An 11,210-nucleotide genomic window follows, 5' to 3' on the forward strand; every position below is an offset into this window, starting at 1 on the left:
ATGAGTTGGAAGATCAATATCAAGCTGCAGTCATGGCACCAGAGTTACCAAAACCTGAAGTTGTGCATGGACAATAGTGGGAAGATGACTCCATTTCTTGTCTTTTCTTGTATGGTGGCTTCCATGGGGGAGTTATTTATGGCTATGACATTGGAATTTCAGGTTTTGTTATTTTTATCTTCATTTCTCTTTGTAACTAAACAATGAAATTTCAAACACATTTTATATGATTATAATATTGATAAAAGCACTTACAAATTATATTTAAGTAAAGTAATCATATTGAGTTGGGAACATAAAGGTGGAGTGACCTCTATGAGCCATTTCTAGAGAAATTCTTCCCAGAAGTGAAACACAAAAATGAAAGAAGACGCAAAGATTAGTAACTACTGCAGATTTGATAGCCAACTATTAACCGCCTTCACATCTTCCCTCTATGTGCTGGCCTTGTGCCTCATTCTTTGCATCCTCAGTCACTAGAGCCCTTGGCCGCAAGTCACAATATTGATCGGAGGTACAGCATTCCTTGCTGGTTCAGCCCTCGGTGGTGCCGCTTTTAACGCGTATATGCTCATATTTGGCGTGTCTTGCTTGGAATTGGAGTTGGTTTTGCCAATCAGGTCGGTTTGGTGTTTGTTTTTTTAACGATCTATACAAGTTTGACACAACATTAATTCTCCATGTATTTTTTTCTGCAGTCAGTACCAGTTTATCTCTCAGAAATGGCACCACCAAGACACAGAGGTGCAATCAACAATGGCTTCCAACTCTGCGTTGCAGTTGGGGCGTTGTCAGCTAACCTTGTTAACTATGTTACTCAGAAGATCAAGGGTGGTTGGGGTTGGAGAATTTCCCTAGCAATGGCGGCAGTCCCCGCTTCAATGCTAACATTAGGTGGCGATCTTCCTTCCAGATACGCCTAATGTCTATCCAACGCAGCAACGATCACCAAAAGGCCAAACTGATGCTGCAACGTGTACGAGGCACTGCTGATGTCCAAGCAGAACTTGATGATTTAATACGAGCAAACTCAATCTCAAAAACTGTTAACACCATTTCAGAAAATCATACGAAGAAAATCAGGCCCCAACTAGTAATGGCAATAGCCATGCATTTTTACACAAGTTACAGGTATTACTGTCATAGCGTTCTATGCTCCAATATTGTTCAGGACGGTTGGTCTAGGTGAAAGTGCATCGCTCATGTCCACAATTGTAACAGCCTCATGGCTACAGGATCAACATTCATATCGATGCTTGTAGTCGATAAACTTGGACGAGAGTATTGCTTTAGTTGGGGAGATCCAAATGTTTGTGTCACATATAATCGTGGAGGGATTATGGCAACTCAGCTAGGTGATCATGGTGGATTGAGCAAAGGGTATGCTTATATAGTCTTAGTTCTGAATGCATATTTGGCTGGATTTGGGTGGTCATGGGGGCCATTGGGATGGTGGTTCCAAGTGAGATTTTGCCTTGGAGATCAGATCAGCAGGGCAGAGATATCTGTGCAGTGTGTTTTCTCTTTACTTCTATTGTTGCACAGACATTTCTAGCCATGCTTTGTCACTTCAAGTCAGGGATTTTCTTCTTCTTGAGGATGGGTGGTGCTGATGACCTCATTTGTGTACTTTCTTTTACCAGAGACTAAAAATATTCCACTGAACAGATGATAACGTGTGGAGGTGCATTGGTTTTGAAAAGAATTGTGGGGGAAGTGGATGGAGAGACTGAGATGCAAGAACCATGAAACTCAAAATTAATACATTGAAAGGTCAATTTGCAATTTTTTTTTTTTACTATTTCTGCTTCAAAAAAGCCAAGTATCTTACAGCTGGTGCCTGCTAGCCAGTCATATTAGAAATAGAAGGATAATCGTTAAGTTAACTCTATCCAATGTAAAGCAAAGATCATTCATTACATGAATCTTTTCTTTCTCAATTTATCGTTCCAAATTAATGCAATTCTCCTTTAATGATGAAGATTGTGATCACATATTCTTTCTATTATTTCTCTCTTGTCTAATCTGTTCAACAAGTAAAATACTAGTCATAAGACTCCAAGTTCTCATCTTCCATGTTCAACCCCACATGCTACTATAAAGTCCACGTTCAATTGATTGATCTCTACAAGTCATTGAAGTCAAGGGTGACAGCTTATTTTTGTCTTACTATCTACAACTTTGAACTTAATTTCTCTGTGTTCTGTGAGTGAGTTTGGAAGAAATTCAAGCTATCAGCCATGGCAGTCGGTCTAGCAATAACTTCAGTGGCAAAATGACTCTATTTGTGTCTTATCTTTATGATGGCTGCCATGGGAGGATTATTTTTGGCTATGATATTGGAATTTCAGGTTTTGTCTCTTTAAATCCTTCACCTTTAATTTTCAGTTTTCCTTGGCACCATTGTTTCTAGACTGCACTTAGCCTCCAGCTTCTTTTTATGTTGACCTGGCATCTTATCTGATACATGCTATATTAAAACCCAAATATCTTGAAAGGATAGAAACCAACACGCATTCATATAATTTTTTGTGCCAAAACTCTTTGCAGACTCTACCTATCATTAAGATACAAACGTAATTCTGAAAATATAACAAGAAATAAAATAAATTATGGACTACATAGACATAGATTAGTAAAAATGTGATAGCACAGAAGAAACAGTTGACAATACTTGAGAAGATTTAAGCACTTGCCAATTGTAGAACTTAAAACTCAGAAACTGTAATGTTACTTTCAGTAGGGGTGTGCAAAAAAAAATCTGATATCCAACATCCGATCCATATCTGATGACAAAAAAAAAAACCGGATATGCGGAAGTTCAGACCGTATTCGGATTGCAATTTTAAAAGATACGGATTTCGGAAAGACTCTGCAAAAAAAGGGGATATCCAAAAATTCGGATCGGATCAGAAAACAGGAATCCGGATCCGATATCCGGTTTGGCACACCCCCAATTTCCAGAAGTCTCAGAAAACGGAGAAACAAACATAAAACTAGAAGGCCCCTTGTCTGTTTCTCATTAGGACCATTTAAAATATGCCACTCTTATCTCTTCCATCTTTTAATTGTATTTGTATTGGTGCAGACTGGAGAGTGAATTTGAATCAATGAATTACACACAATTAGTGTCAAAATGTTAGTCATATTATCTTGGCAAGATGAACCTGATTAAGAACATTATGAAGGTGGAGTTGCCTCAGTGGAGTCATTCTGAAGAATTTTTTCCCGGAAGTATACACGAAGATGAAAGAAGACACAAAGATCAGCAACTACTGCAAATTTGATAGCCGACTGTTGACCTCTTTCACATCTTCTCTCTATGTTGCTCGTCTTATCGCTTCCTCTTTGCATCTTCCGTCACCAGAGCCTTTGGCCGCAAGCCCTCCATCTTGGCTGGAGCGTCGCCTTTCTCGCTGGTTCAGCCTTTGGAGGGGCTGCAGTTATTATCAAGATAAAATGTAGTATCTTTCTCGGTAACCCTAATTATTAAGAAAAAAAAATTATTAAAATTTGGATATATAGCACTATAATTGGAAAATAAAAATATGTAAATGAATTAAAAATTGGATAAATAAATCTCAATTGTTCACCCTAGTAAATAAATCTTTGAAATTTATGTTATAATAATTTTTCTTATGGAATTTGGGCTAAGGCTAAATTTAAAGAAATCTTTCTCTATATAAAATTAAAATGATTAGAAACAACAAATTATGCTAAAAAATTTTAATTATTATTATATATTTTTATAGAACTTTAATAAATACTTAAATTAATATTTTTTTAAGTTTCTCTTCTTGTTTTAAGTAATTTCATATCCATATTCATGTTTGTTAAAATGCTTAACATTAAAAACATAACTATAAAACATTTACTCCTCGAGGACGTAAAAGGATTTCATATTAACTTGATATAACACAATAACTTGATTATGACATTAATAGATAATTTTAGAATGAAGTTAATTTGATACATCCGTAAATATTTAATATTTATATAGTTACACAAAAAGAAAAATATTTAAGGCACCAATTGACTTTGCATTTTTATAAGATATCTAGATAAGATATGGTAATTACCTAAAGAAATTTTAAATAGATAATCAATATTTGATTTTATTAATTTATTTTACCACAGCCCGGCTCCACCGTTCTCCAAACAAACAGAAATAAAAACCGAAAAATTTGATTAAAATATCATTTCAATTTTGGAATGAATTAAAAAGTCATAAAGTTTGAAATTCTATACTAAATGATCATCTTTTAAGCAATATAAGTTTAGTATCGCTAAGTGATATAATCTTATATATAACTTATCTTTTAATCAATATGTTTAAATCGCTTAAGTGATATGTATTAGAAACTTCATGGTTATTTAATTCATTTTAAATTTGAAATGATATTTTAATAACCCGCCCGGTTCGTCACTAAATTTGGTATCACATATTTCATCCCTCCTCCGCACGGCATGGAAGTGTTGTTAAACAAAAGAATGAAAAATTAATTGAAGTCAATTAGTCAAAGCTTGAAATTTCCGTTGCTCACTTTTTTTGTGTCTTAACATGATCTCTTTCCCTATCTTGTTATCCGTATTCCATAGTACTAAAAAATAGTCCAATTCCAAAGTCTACGCATTATTTCTAATCTACTTCTCAATTAATTGTATAAACTCTGTCTGTATACTACAGAACAGAATAAGGAATTACTAATTCTGATTATACAACTTTAGAAATCCGAAACAAAAATGTATCTACTATTAAGCCCTTCAATTATAGTTAGGCGTTGAAGTTGAGGGAATAAGAATAATATTTGTTATTTTGTATTGATTTGTTATATATAATGGTGTTTATGTGTTAGGATGGATTTATAGTCTTTAACATGAATAAAAGTATTTTAAAAAATAGAATTAGAATGTTAATATTTCCAAGTATAGGGGCTTATGCGATAATTTACATTGTACTAATATTTTTCGATCATCCCCGGTGGATCAGTAAAATATCAAAAGGTTCCCTTAGAATTTCTAAATTTACCGTGCGCCCTCCACTCGTGCTCACACTATCAATTTTTTCCTGAAATCAATTTCCATTACTACTTCTAATTTCTTTTAATTCAACTTCACCACATTTTTATTTCAAAAACCAAAACCATTAAACTAAAACCATAAAAAATAAACATTATAGTTAATGTGAGACAAGAAAATACCTCACTTTATGTAAACTAAAATCTGATACTTTCCTATACTATACAAAGATATCAATATATTATCTTTCTGCTATCAGTGTATGAAAGTTTTACGCCGAATCACATTAAATTATTGTTTTTTTTTTTTTTTTTTTTTTTTTTTTGTGTGTATAATTGGTGATTTGCTTCAAATATTATTAAGCTGATAAATTATATTTTTACGCGAATTCACAATAGTTACATAAGTCTCAATTTTGTTCATTGTAAATACTGAAACATTTATGTGGTTTCTTTATTGGACCATAAATAGTTAAAATTATGATAATTATCATTTAATTAACATATATTTTTTATAATATACCAATTCCAAATTACCATAAATTCGAGGTGTAATAATTAATTATTTATATATAAACCATTAAAAATAACACTTAAATTCCAGTCAGCCAGCATATAGCTCTGAAATTGTACAAAATAAGCAGAGATTACCACATGCATGCACAAGTGTTTATTGGAAAAATATTTCTGAACCATCTTATTGAAAAGTTAAGCCGATAAGTCATATATATATGAGATGATCTAATAACAAATACCAAAATAATTAGTAAAATAAACGTTCAAATGGTCAAAGAGGTATAATAAAATAACCTAGTTTTGATGGGAGGATTGAGGCAGTCCAATTTGAAGGTCGGGAGAATCGTCATCTCTTGCATTTGAAGATGTAGAAGCAGCGGTTTGCAGTGACATTGACATTGGTGAAGCTCTCCAAGCATTAAAATTGTCAGAGGCGATACACCTCATCAATTTATTAAACCAATTCTTCCAAGAACCTACTTTTCTTCTCATTAGTTAAAGCTTGTCTGAGAAATATTTCTGAGCATGACTAGCAATTGCATTGGGGTTTTGTGTGCACGTATTCCATTGAAATCTTTTTCCAATTTCCTCTCCCAACCTTTTTCAACGCCATTAAAAGCGTTGGTGTTCTTCCTTCGGCCATGGCTCTCCTAAATATATACAAGTTAGAAACAAAACTATAAATTCTCAAATATCATCTTTAAGATCGAAAAAAATATATAAAAACTTCAACATCTTAAAAGCCCTTTTCCTATCAACTTCATCTCTCTCAGGATGAACATGAATATTAGCACCAAATAGTTTAACACAACCCTTTGCATTACAAGTTCTTGAGTTGTGGCCATTCTGGCCACAATGAGAACCAGTTCTTGCTGTTTCCTTCACCTGTTTCGTGTTTTCACACAAAAGATAGATTGGAAGAGAAATTAAAAGTTTTTAGCACCGTGTACAAATGCTAAGATAACTTGTGTTCTCTTCGGGTGAGAAAGTACCACAATAGTTCGGATAATTTTTGTCTGGCTTCATTGATAACCTTTGGCTGCTTATTTAAGCAAAGCCAGGTACAAACAAACCAAAAATGAAGGGAAACTAGCAATTGGAACTCAAACACGTAAAACAGAACTCAAACACATAAAATAGAGCGTAACAACATAGCAATAACAAACTGAAATAAAATGACGTAGAACTTGCAACTACGAATGAGTAAACTGCATTTCCTTCTGCACGTAAACTACCATGACCCAGTCCATTTCTGCATGGACTCCGTCTACTATCTATGTTGCATGCACATCCCAACTCATCCCAACGTCGTGGCCTATCAATTCTCCCTCCATCAATTGGATCCTTGTCCTCAAGGTTCAAAATTGGAAATATTTCCAGGAGCTTTTTCGTTTAGCCATTTTTTGGTGGACTTGGACCTGTTTGAAGGTTGTTTGCTACTGGTATGGGTGTAACTTCAAAAGTACCATATTGTCGATTTCGAATGACACATCCCTCCTGAGTTGGTTGCTCTCCGGTGACATCTTCACAAATTATGTTGTCGTTGCCATCGTGTCCTTCCAGCATGAGTAGTCGTGGCCCTTGACATCGATGACTTGCAGTAAAATGCTCATTACAATTAAAACATGGGCCTTGAGCTAGCCTCCGTTGCATTTCATCCCAAGTCAGTCGCCGAACAGGAGCTACATGTGCGGCTAGCGGAAGCGCTAATGGGGCTCTCATTGGTGGTGGAGTATGTACACATGTTCCCTATCTCGATAGTTGATCCTCTTTCATTCGCGCTAAGCTAATAGCCTCCTTTAATGTCTGAGGCATAAACATTCGGATACCATTCGAAATGTCCGTTTTTAAACCACCTATAAATGCTCCTACAAGAGCTCTCTGCGTCCAACCTCGTACGTGATTGCCCAAGCGCTCGAATTCCGACTGATAATCACGCAATGAACCATCCCGCCGTATCCTTGAAAGGGCTTCATTAAAATCCTCGCACTCCGACAGCCCAAAGCTTGCCCAGAGCTCGTTTTCAAAATCTGCCCATGAGAGAGCTTGTCCTTCTTCTTGGAACGTCTCGTAGATCAACTGCCATCATTGGTTGGCCTCTCCTTTCAAATGGCAAGAGGCTAAGCAAACTTTCTGGGTTTTGGAAGTATTCTGGAATTCAAAAATTTGGTTCACACGGTTGAACCACTCCGTCGGGTCATCTCCGGAGAATCTAGGAAACTCCAGTTTTGCCATTTTGGAGGATACAACAAGCCGTCCCCCATTGTGGCCATCACGGTGTGGGTTACCTTGGTTTAGAGGCTCTTGGTTTGTAAGGAGTACATCAGAGAGACGGTTAAAGTTTCTTCCAAATGTCGTAGCATGTCCGCCATGTCGAGCTCCATCTGGTGTAGCCCATCTTGTACTTCCCCAAGCCCAGCCTCCAACTGCTCAACACGCTCTTTACTGGTTCCCATAACAACCTGGCTCTGATACCAATAATAGGTCCCAAACGCACCGTGTACAAATGCTAAGATAACTTGTGTTCTCTTCGGGTGAGAAAGTACCACAATAGTTCGGATAATTTTTGCCTGACTTCATTGATAACCTTTGGCTGCTTAAATAAGCAAAGCTGCGTACAAACAAATCGAAAGTGAAGGGAAACTAGCAACTGGAACTCAAACACGTAAAATAGAACTCAAAACACATAAAACAGAGCATAACAACATAGCAATAAAAAACTGAAATAAAATGACATAAAACTTGCAACTACGGATGAGTAAACTGCATTTCCTTCTGCACGTAAACTGCCACGACCCAGTCCATTTCTGCATGGACTCTGTCTACTATCTACGTTGCATGCATGTCCTAATTCATCCCAACATCGTGGCCTATCAATTCTCTCCCCATCAAGTGGATCCTTGTCCTCAAGGTCCACAGTTGGAAATATTTCCAGGAGCTTTTTCGTCTAGCCATTTTTTGGTGGACTTGGACCTGTTTGTAGGTTGTTTGCTGCTGGTATGGGTGCAGCTTCAAAAGTACCATGTTGTCGATTTCGAATGACACACCCCTCCTGAGTTGGTTGCTCTCCCTTGACATCTTCACAAATTATGTCGTCGTTGCCATCGTGTCCTTCCAGCATGAGTAGTCGTGGCCCTTGACACTGGTGACCTACAGTAAAATGCTCATTACAATTAAAACATAGGCCTTTAGCTCGCCTCCGTTGCATTTAATCCCAAGTCAGTCGCCGAACAGGAGTTGCATGTGCGACTGGCGGAAGAGCTAACGGGGCTCTCATTGGTGGTGGAGGATGTACACATGTTCCCTGTCTTGATAGTTGATCCTCTTTTATTCGCACTAAGCAAATAACCTCCTTTAATGTCTGAGGCTTAAACATTCGGATACGATCCAAAATGTCCGTTTTTAAGCCACCCATAAATGTTTCCACAAGAGCTCTTTGCGTCCAACTGATAATCACGCAATGAACCATCCTGTCGTATCCTTGAAAGGGCTTCATCAAAATCCTCGCACTCCGACCGCCCAAAGCGTGCCCAGAGCTCGTTTTCAAAATCTACCCATAAGAGAGCACGTCCTTCTTCTTGAAACGTCTTGTAGATCCACTGCCACCATGGGTTGGCCTCTCCTTCCAAATGGTAAAAGGTTAAGCAAAATTTCTAGGTTTCGGGAGTATTCTAAAATTCAAAAAATTGGTTCACAAGGTTGAACCACTCCGTCGGGTCATCTCTGGAGAATCTAGGAAACTCCAGCTTTGCCGTTTTGGAGGATACAACAAGCCGTCCCCCATTGTGGCCTTCACGATATGGATTACCCGTGTTTGGAGGCTCTTGGTCTGCAAGGAGTACATCAGAGAGACGGTTAAGAGTTTCTTCCAAATGTCCTAGCCTGTCCGCCATGTCGAGCTCCATCTGGTGTGGCCCATCTTGCACTTCACCGAGCCCAGCCTCCAACTACTCAACACGCTCTTTATTGGTTCCCATAACAACCTGGCTCTGATACCAATGATAGGTCCCAAACGCACTGTGTACAAATGCCAAGATAACTTGTGTTCTCTTCGGGTGAGAAAGTACCACAATAGTTCGGATAATTTTTGCATGGCTTCATTGATAACCTTTGGCTGCTTATTTAAGCAAAGCCACGTACAAACAAACCAAAAATGAAGGGAAACTAGCAACTGGAACTCAAACACGTAAAATAGAACTCAAACACATAAAATAGAGTGTAACAACATAGCAATAACAAACTGAAATAAAATGACGCAGAACTTGCAACTACGGATGAGTAAACTGCATTTCCTTCTGCACGTAAACTGCCACGACCCAGTCCATTTCTACATGGACTCCGTCTACTATCTACGTTGCATGCACGTCCCAACTCATCCCAACGTCGTGGCCTATCAATTCTCCCCCAATCAATTGGATCCTTGTCCTCAAGGTCCAAAATTGGAAATATTTCTAGGAGCTTTTTCGTCTAGCCATTTTTTGGTGGACTTAGACCTGTTTGAATGTTGTTTGCTGCTGGTATGGGTGTAGCTTTAAAAGTACCATATTGTCGATTTCGAATGACACATCCCTCTTGAGTTGGTTACTCTCCCTTGACATCTTCACAAATTATGTTGTCGTTGCCATCGTGTCCTTCCAGCATGAGTAGTCATGGCCCTTGACACCGGTGACCTGCAGTAAAATGCTCATTACAATTAAAACATAGGCCTTGAGCTAGCCTCCGTTGCATTTCATCCCAAGTTAGTCGCCGAACAGGAGCTGCATGTGCGGCTGGCGGAAGAGCTAACGGGGCTCTCATTGGTGGTGGAGGATGTACACATGTTCCCTGTCTCGATAGTTGATCCTTTTTCATTCGCACTAAGCTGATAGCCTTTTTTAATGTCTGAGGCTTAAACATTTGGATACGATCCGAAATGTCCGTTTTTAAGCCACCCATAAATGTTTCCACAAGAGCTCTCTGCGTCCAACCTCGGACGCGATTGCCCAAGCGCTCGAACTCCCACTGATAATCACTCAATGAACCATCCTGCTGTATCCTTGAAAGGGCTTCATCAAAATCCTCACACTCCGACGGCCCAAAGCGTGCCCAGAGCTCGTTTTCAAAATCTACCCATGCGAGAGCACGTCCTTCTTCTTGGAACATCTTGTAGATCCACTGCCACCATTGGTTGGCCTCTCTTTCCAAATGGTAAGAGGCTAAGCAAAATTTCTGGGTTTCGGGAGTACTCTAAAATTCAAAAAATTGGTTCACAAGGTTTAACCACTTCATCGGGTCGTCTCCGGAGAATCTAGGAAACTCCAGGTTTGCCGTTTTGGAGGATACAACAAGCCGTCCCCCATTGTGGCCTTCACAATACGGGTTACCTGTGTTTGGAGGCTCTTAGTCTGCAAGGAGTACATCAAAGAGACGGTTAAGAGTTTCTTCCAAATGTCCCAGCCTGTCTGCCATGTCAAGCTCCATCTGGTGTGGCCCATCTTGCACTTCACCGAGCCCAGCCTCCAACTACTCAACACACTCTTTATTGGTTCCCATAACAACCTAGCTCTGATACCAATGATAGGTCCCAAACGCACCGTGTACAAATGCTAAGATAACTTGTGTTCTCTTCGGGTGAGAAAGTACCACAATAGTTCGGATAATTTTTGTCTGGCTTCATTGATAACCTTTGGCTGCTTA

The 11,210-nt window shown here is 38.4% G+C and overlaps 1 pseudogene; it reads left to right on the plus strand.

Moving 5' to 3' along the window:
* LOC116139672 lies at positions 1–1,672 on the plus strand (annotated as a pseudogene).
* The last annotated feature ends 9,538 nt before the right edge of the window (positions 1,673–11,210 follow it).

Source organism: Pistacia vera, unplaced genomic scaffold (genome assembly GCF_008641045.1).
Source record: "Pistacia vera cultivar Batoury unplaced genomic scaffold, PisVer_v2 Contig357, whole genome shotgun sequence".
NCBI classification, from domain to species: domain Eukaryota; kingdom Viridiplantae; phylum Streptophyta; class Magnoliopsida; order Sapindales; family Anacardiaceae; genus Pistacia; species Pistacia vera.